This window comes from Petaurus breviceps, unplaced genomic scaffold, assembly GCF_028583685.1.
Source record: "Petaurus breviceps papuanus isolate PSGF00001 unplaced genomic scaffold, PetGlider_PUasm1.0 90451, whole genome shotgun sequence".
In the NCBI taxonomy this organism is placed as follows: domain Eukaryota; kingdom Metazoa; phylum Chordata; class Mammalia; order Diprotodontia; family Petauridae; genus Petaurus; species Petaurus breviceps.
In genome coordinates this window covers 1,114,772-1,122,669 of record NW_027187258.1, presented here as the reverse complement: position 1 = coordinate 1,122,669, position 7,898 = coordinate 1,114,772, and the positions used below count along the sequence as shown (strand labels likewise).

At 48.3% G+C, this 7,898-nt stretch overlaps 1 long non-coding RNA gene across 1 annotated transcript in view; it reads right to left on the bottom strand.

Annotated features, from left to right (window-relative positions):
* LOC138141663 (uncharacterized) overlaps positions 1 to 7,340 on the bottom strand; it is a 24,734-nt gene extending 17,394 nt beyond the window's left edge. Inside the window, exon 1 of the long non-coding RNA XR_011163230.1 lies at positions 7,155 to 7,340. This is a non-coding gene — a long non-coding RNA (uncharacterized lncRNA). The remainder of the gene's footprint in view (positions 1 to 7,154) is intronic.
* Between the last annotated feature and the right edge of the window lie 558 nt (positions 7,341 to 7,898).

The window sequence follows — 7,898 nt, the reverse complement described above, 5'->3', positions numbered from 1 at the left end:
GAGGGATGGGCCCAGACAGGCTATGGGGGGATGGACCCAGACAGGCTATGGGGGGATGGGCCCAGACAGGCTGTGGGGGGATGGGCCCAGACAGGAGATAGAGGGATGCATCCAGACAAGCTGGAGGGAGACATAAAGGCCAAAGCCTGTTGAGAAAAGGTCTTGAGAAGTCCTGAGGCCTGAGAGCAGTCAAATCAAGCAGGAGTAGGTAGGGACTAAAAGCTTTTCAAGTCTCCCTCAGACAAACACACAGAAAGAATGATAACAACAATCAGAGCAATCACAGTGACAATACCGACACATTTCTGGGCACTTTGGGGCAATTTCCTCACAACAATCCTCTGAATACAAGGAGAATTATCTCACCTTATAGATGAGCAAACTGAGGCTCCCAGAGGGGCAGAGTGACTTGGCCAAAGTCACCCAGCCAATGTCAGAGCTGTGATGCCTTTTTCCAGACTACAGAAATCATACCAGGAAGCATGGACCAGGAGGATTTGGAGATCCAAGTCAATCTATCAGTTCTATTGGAGAGAGGGCTTCCAGTGTGGGAACTCTCTCCACTCCCGTCCCCCCATCACATACACACACACGCTCACACACACATATACACACACAGAGACACACACACAGAGACACTCACATACATAGACACACACATGCTCACATATATATATACACAGAGAGACATACTCACACAGTGACATACAGAGACACACACTCACACACATAGACACAGACACAGATACACACGCTCACCCACATATACACATACAGTGACACACAGAGACACACACACTCACATATGTAGACACACATGCTCACACACACAGACACACACATATACACACAGAGAGACACACTCACACAGACACACACATATACACACAGAGACACACACACTCACACAGACACACACAATGCTCACACACATATACATACACAGAGACATACAGAGACACACACATACACAGACACACACTCTCAAACACATATACACACAGTGACACACAGAAATACATACTCACATACACACATGCTCACATACATATATACACACAGAGACACAGACACATACACTCACATACCTACACACTCAGGGTTCTTGATCATACCTTATAACCTAACTTTTTCAAGTCTACCTGAGGTTCAGTAAATTTTCCAGGATTACAAAAGGCAGAGGTAGGATTTGAACCCAAGCCTTCTTGCCTCCAGGTCCAATGCTCTATCATGACACCACATTTGGTCACCTGAGCGGTACTAATGTATAAAACATAACCCAGTAACCACAAGCCCCTGAATAGATTGAACATTCAACCGGAGGTATGTAAGGAGAATATTGAGGACAATGTTTCTCTGCTCATGTGTGCAAAGGACTCGGGAGGGTAATGCTGGACCAGGATAAGACCTTTGAAAGACTGAACTTGGCTTTGGGGGCCCTGAGAGAGGGAGGCACAGTTTCTCAGCCTCAGCCTCCTGGGAACGGTGCCTGAGGGTGAGAGAGCGAGAGGCTTTGTCCATGACTGGAAACTGTGGTTCTGGAAATGGCTGACCCTTATAGGGCAGGAAAGAGAGGCTTCAGGCCAAAGCCACAGCTCAGAGAGTCTGGATTGGGTTGCAAAAAGGCTTGGAGGGTTTTCCTACTGAGGTCACTTGGAATGAAGGCAGGCAGGGAGGAGCAGAGAGGAAGGGCTGGCAAGGAGAGATTTGGGAGGAGAAGGAAGCACGGGCCTCAAGAGGAGGATGGAGGGTTTCAACAGAGCTGCCTACTACCAGGGCCTCCAGGCTCTGCCTCCGGTCTTGCCTAGAACTCTCATATTGCACCCTCCCTTCCCCCAAAAGGAAATATTTATATTTAAGCCAAGGGAACTTGGAATTTCCCTAGCCTGGCCCCTTAAAGCCTGGGAACAGTGTTTTCTAAGGTAATGTCTCCCCAAACTTGAAGAGGACAAGTTGGATGATGTCATAGGTAGAGCAATGGATTAGAAGTCAGAAGAGTTGGCTTCTATCCTTTCCTCTGTGAGACTCAGTTTCCTCTCCTACAAAGTAGGAGTGTTGACCTAGACGCCAACAGGGCTGACATGTTACAATGTGATCTGTGATGATTTAGCACATGGGAGACACACAGCACAGTGTGGTAGAGACAAGGACCAGTCTTGAGTCCAGGAGAAATTGGCTAGCTGTGTAACTATATATAGGTGACACTTTGTCACCATGAACCAAAAGCTAAGTATCTACTGTGGTGCAGTCTCTTTCTACACTAGGAGTTCCTTATATCAATGAAATCAAAGATCTGGACCCCACCCTTACCCCCAATAAAAAATGAGTATAATACAAATGGTACACACTCACCCTTACCAAGTAGAACCTGCTCATTCAATGCCAGGAAAACAATCCAGTATATGAAGTCATGTGAGGAGGAGACAAAATAAAGCTCAGAACAGACGAGTCTTCGGAGAGCCATTGAGAGGGGGTAGCCATGATGGCGAGAAGCCAGCAGGCTGAAGGGGCACGGGATGCTTAGCCTCGAGTGTCTAAAGGGCTGTCATGTGGTGTGGAATGCTTGTCCCCAGAGGGCAGATCCAGGAGTTGCAGGATGAAGAGGCTGTCCCCAAGTGACAATAGCATCCAACAGCAGCTGGATGGTCACTTGGTGGGGATATTGATTCCCCAAAGAGATTTATTCCCTTAATATGATCAAAAACACAGGCTAACATATGTATACAGTAGAGAAACACTAGCAGCATCCTCAGAAGTCTTAGCAATCAATGATGGAAAAGAAATCGGTTTTGGCAGTGGTGGACTTCAGTAACTCTTTGTAAATGGCATAACTACATTCCCAGAAGGTCAACAACAAAAAATTAATGGAGGCAATAAATGTCCATGAGGAGGGATCTGTATTCCATCCACACAAAAGGAAATAATTAGATGAAGGTATGACTAATCAGGGAGGGCTTCCAGGAGGAGGTGAATCTTGAAGTTCCTTGGACAAGAATTAATGGAGAGAGAAGGCAGAAGGATATTTCTGGTGGTCAAAGATGTAGGAGGAGAGCAAGGAAGCTACAGAGCCACAAAAACGAAGGAATAAGGGGATCTGGAAAAGGGATGAACAATGGCAGTCCAATCCAATCCAATCCAATCCAATTTGATCTAACAAGAGTACACACTGTACTCAGCTTTGGGGAAATGGGACAAAAACAAAAACTGTTTTCCAGAAGCTTCAGTGTTATTGGGGGCATGGCTAGAAGACAACATGCAGATGGGACAAGATAAAATATACACAAAGTCTAGAAAGGTCATTCCCAGCTGGGGAGAATAAGGAAAGGTTTCATGTCTGGAGTGGCACTCAAAGGAAGTTATAGATTTGAAGGCGGTGGAATTGAGGAAGGGGAACATTCCACACATAGAGAGAGGAAATGGAAGAAGAAATAAGGCAATTTCGCTAAACGTGAAATCAGCCTGGAAAGATGGGGTAGTATGAATTGTGAAGGCCTTTACAAGCCAAACAGCGGGATTTCTTTTTGATCCTACAGGCAATAGGGAGCCACTGGCACTTCTTGAGCAGGAGTCATAAGGCCAGAACTTTGGTTGAAGAGGAGGACGGATTGGAGAGGGGAGAGAGTGGAGACAAGGAGGCAGCAAGGAGGCTAGAACCATCTAGGGAGAGATGGGAAGGGCCTAAACTAGGAAGATGGTTGTGCGGGTGGAGAGTGGGGGAATTAGGACCAATTGGAGGAAGGGACAAACAGACAAAGACAGTTCAAGGAAGGTGAGGCCAGAGAGAAGATCCCTGGACTGGCGAGAAAGCACTTTCAGCAGGGGGTGGTAGTGGTCATTGTTTAACTTTCATAGAGGATGGCAGCAATGAGCTTTTGGGAAACTCTTTTCTCTTTTTTTGCCTTTTGGAGGGCAATTGGGGTTAAGTAACTTGCCCAAGGTCACACAGCTAGTTTGTGTGTGTGTGTGTGTGTGTGTGTGTGTGTGTGTGTGTGTTTTAAGTGTCTGAGGCCGGATCTGAACTCATGTCCTCCTGACTCCAGGGCCAGCACTTTACTCACTGCACCACCTAGCTGCCCCCAGGGCAGTACTGCCTGCTCATGTTTTTGAACATCAATCCATAGACTGCCAGTGGTGCCACAGGGCTGAGTCAGATATACCAGCCTAGTTGAGTTAAGGTTGAGGGTCACCCAAAGTATGATGGAAAGGCACATGGTGGGTGGGAGCAGGGGTGAGGGATGTTTCCAGAGAGATGTCTGAGTGAAAAAGAAGATGGGGGGGGTAGCTAGGTAACATGGTGTTATGAAAAGAGCAGCAGATTGAAAATCGAGGGACTGGGGAGGCTAGGTGGCACAGTGAATAGAGCACCGGCCCTGGAGTCAGGAGGACTTGAGTTCAAATGTGGCCTTAGACACTTGACACTTACTAGCCATGTGACCTTGGACAAGTCATTTAACCCCAATTGCCCTGCCCTCCCCCTCCAAAAAAAGGGCAAAAATAAAAAACCCCAAACAAACAAAAACGAAAAAGAAGATGGGCCTATAACAACAGCAAGACAACTAGCAGAGTACAATTTAACTCAACAAGTAGGAGAAGCTGCCAAGTCTGGATTTGAACTGGCAGCCTGGGACTCTGAAGCACCACACTGTCAGGATGGCTTGAGGACTGACGGAGAGTTTATCTTCTCTCAAGGGGAGACTGTTCTTGCTGATGGGGCCATGGCTGCCAGGCATCCCTTGCCTGCCTGCTCCCATAAGCATGATGCACAATCAGGGCCAAGATGTCTGAGTGGGCTGTTCTCCCGACATAACCATTGGGCTTCCTGGCCTTCTTGCATAGGATGAAAAAATCTGAAAATGCTCAAGAGTTCAAGAAAATGAACAGCAGTCCTAGTATCAGTTTGGTGTTTGCTGATTGGAAGGTTCTGGGGCGGTGGAGTTCTGGGCATTAATAGGTCAGTGAGGGAGGTCTGCATGGATCCCTGCAGGGTAGGGGGTCACTTGGTAGGATGGGGGCCCGGTAGCTCCAATGCAGAATATCCTATCATGAAGATAGCTGGGTCACCCTACAGCCCACCGCAGAATCCACTCACCCATCATCCCTCCCCCTCTGCCACCTCCTACCTTTTGCTCTGTACAATGCCACTCTTGCCATCCCTGGGACTTCCCAGATTGCTCCCCCACCTATGACTACTACTCCCCTTAGGTGCCAGGTCTTCCCACTAAAAGAATGTAAGCTCCTTAAGGGAAGGCTACTTATGTAAATAGCACTTCACACTGTCATTATCTTGTAGTAAATGTATTTTGTTTTGTTTCAAATTTCTCAAAATCTATTCCTTTTAATGAGCAACATTGAGCTTCTCAAAGAATCATCAAACTATAGTTCAATAAACAGCCAGAGCTTTGAGACCTGAATTAGGCAGTTTTCCTTAAATGACTTGCTGGTGACTCAATCCAATTAAGCTCCAACATTCACTCATTCAAGAAACATTTCTTAAGGGCCCACCATGTGCCAGGCACTGTGCTAAGATACAAAAAGGGCAAAAGATAGTCCTTTCTCTCAAAGTTTCCAACGTAAGAAAGGAGGTGCCTCCAACTATTCTAGGAATTGAGGACACAAAGATAAGTCCTGTAGCCATATGGTGGCCAGCAGAAACAATCAGAAGACTTGCTCTCTTCCCCAGGCCGCTGAGTCTGGCATGGCTGGGGTTGGAAGTAGCTCGGCATTTCTTTCCTGGCATCTTTCCAGCTCCCACAGCTACTGACTCATTGGCATTTGGGGGCACCAGAGGGGGCCCTTGCTGGGCTGGAGACTATCTGGCCTGTTGTATTCTCATCGTTTCATCCAGGATACATGTGTAGTTCATCCTCCTAAAGACATCATCTGGATGAGAACAAAGGCCTCCTAAGGGCTCTAGCCTTTGACGCCCACTGGGCTGCCTTTCTTTGGGTGGCTGGCAGTATCTCTGCCTTGGTGGCACCTTCCCCTCTTTTCCAGCCCTGGGGGAGGCTGCTTCACCTGGCCTGCTTACTCTTCCAAGTTCACTTGCTTTAACACCATTTTCACTTACATAACAAGGGGAAAACGAGGCAAAGGTAACAAGCATTTAGGAAGCACCTACTATGTGTCAAGCACTGGACCAAGCACTTTACAAATATGAGTTCACTTAATCCTCCAGGAAAACACTGGGAGGAAGGTTACTATTATTATCCCCATTTTACAGTTGAAGAAACTAAGGCAGACAGAAGAGACTTGCCCAGGGTCATACAACCAGTAAGTGTCTGAGACCCGATTTGAATTTCCTGCCTCCAGGCTCAGAGCCAGAGCCACTGAAGCACTGTTTAGCCACATTTCCAGGGATTACCATCTACTTGAGGGGGAGGGACTAGCCTATTTCTGCCTCAGTATCATCAGAACACAGACAGTGCCTGGTACACAGTAAGTGCTTAATAAATGCTTGCAAACTTTACACTAAATTGACCTCTAGCTCTGCTGGCCCTCCCTGAGCCTTCATTGCCTCCCCCACCTGCAAAAGGAGAGCAATGGCTTCCGTCATCCATCACTGTGGTCCCTTGGGCCGAGTGCCATCATTCTGCAGATTAAGAAAGGCTAAGGGTTCTGCCTAAGGTCTCAAAGTTCAGCCTTGACCCGGGCTCTTCTGACTCGTAGGCTGGTGCCCTCCCCAAGGATCTCTTTCTCCTTTTTCTTACTCATTGCAGACACTGAGGGAAACCCAGTGCTCCATGGCTCACTTGTTCTCTCTCTCTCTCTCTTTCCCTCTCCCTCCTTCCCTCTTTCTCTCTCTCTCTCTTTCCCTCTCCCTCCCTCTTCCTCCCTCCCTCTCCTCTTTCTCTTCTCTCTGTCTCCCTCCCTCACTCTCTCTCCCCTCCTTCTCTCTCCTCTCTTTCCTCTCTCTCTCCCCCTCTCCATCTCTCTTTCTTCTCCTCTTTCCCTGTTCTTCCTCACTTTTTCTCTCCTTTTTGTCTGTCCCTGTTTCCATCCATTTTTTTTCTGTGTCTCTGTCCATTTCTGCCTCTCTGTCCCTCTTCCCATTAGACAAACCCATGTTAGCAGAAGCACCTACATCTTACTAAGCAAGTTTGAAGCCATGTCTGAATGAGGGCATGGAGGACCCAAGCATAGACGTTGCCACCTACCTAGTCATCCAGCACTGTGCCCAGAAGTTCAACATGTTCACTGCTCACCAACGGAAGGAAGGGCAGCTGGGGCTCCGGACGGCTTCTCCAGAAGGAGAGAGGAGAGGGAAGGAGGCAGGCCCAGAGCTAACCCTTTCTTTTTTTCCTTCCTAAACTCAATCCAGATTTGCCTTCTGAAGCCTGCCTGAAACTGGTCACCCCCCCTTCTCACCCCCCACCCCCATCCGGGCTCGTCCTTTCTTAAAGCTGTAGTCTCCACTTCGGGGGAAAAAAAAAGAAAGCTCCCAAGGCTTACAGGAAGCTGTCCCCTGGCCAAGGGACTGGCCTGGCTCACTAGGGTGTATGCCTGGCCACCTGTTCAGATCAGCCCAGAAGCTCCACCTGAGGCTTGGGGGGGAGGCTGGGGAAGGCAGAGACCTCAGTTTCCTGGCAGCTCCCATGCTTTTACTCTAGGAGTAGCAGTGGGGGCAGAGTCCACATTCTTAGATGCTCCCATCTAAGTGGCCTGGGTTCACCTGGGCCAACCCCCTCATGTTATAGAGGGGAGGGCCCTGAGGCCCAGTCAGGGTCATACAGCCAGGACTTGATTCCAGGTCCTTTGACTCAGGGTCCCAAGCTCTTTCCACTTTAACCATCACCCCCCACATCCTTCCCTATCATTGGCCCACACTGGGAATCCTTTCTGGCTATGCCCCCAAATTTCTGCTTAAACCAGCAGCTGCATGTTCTGGGGCACTGGGGGTC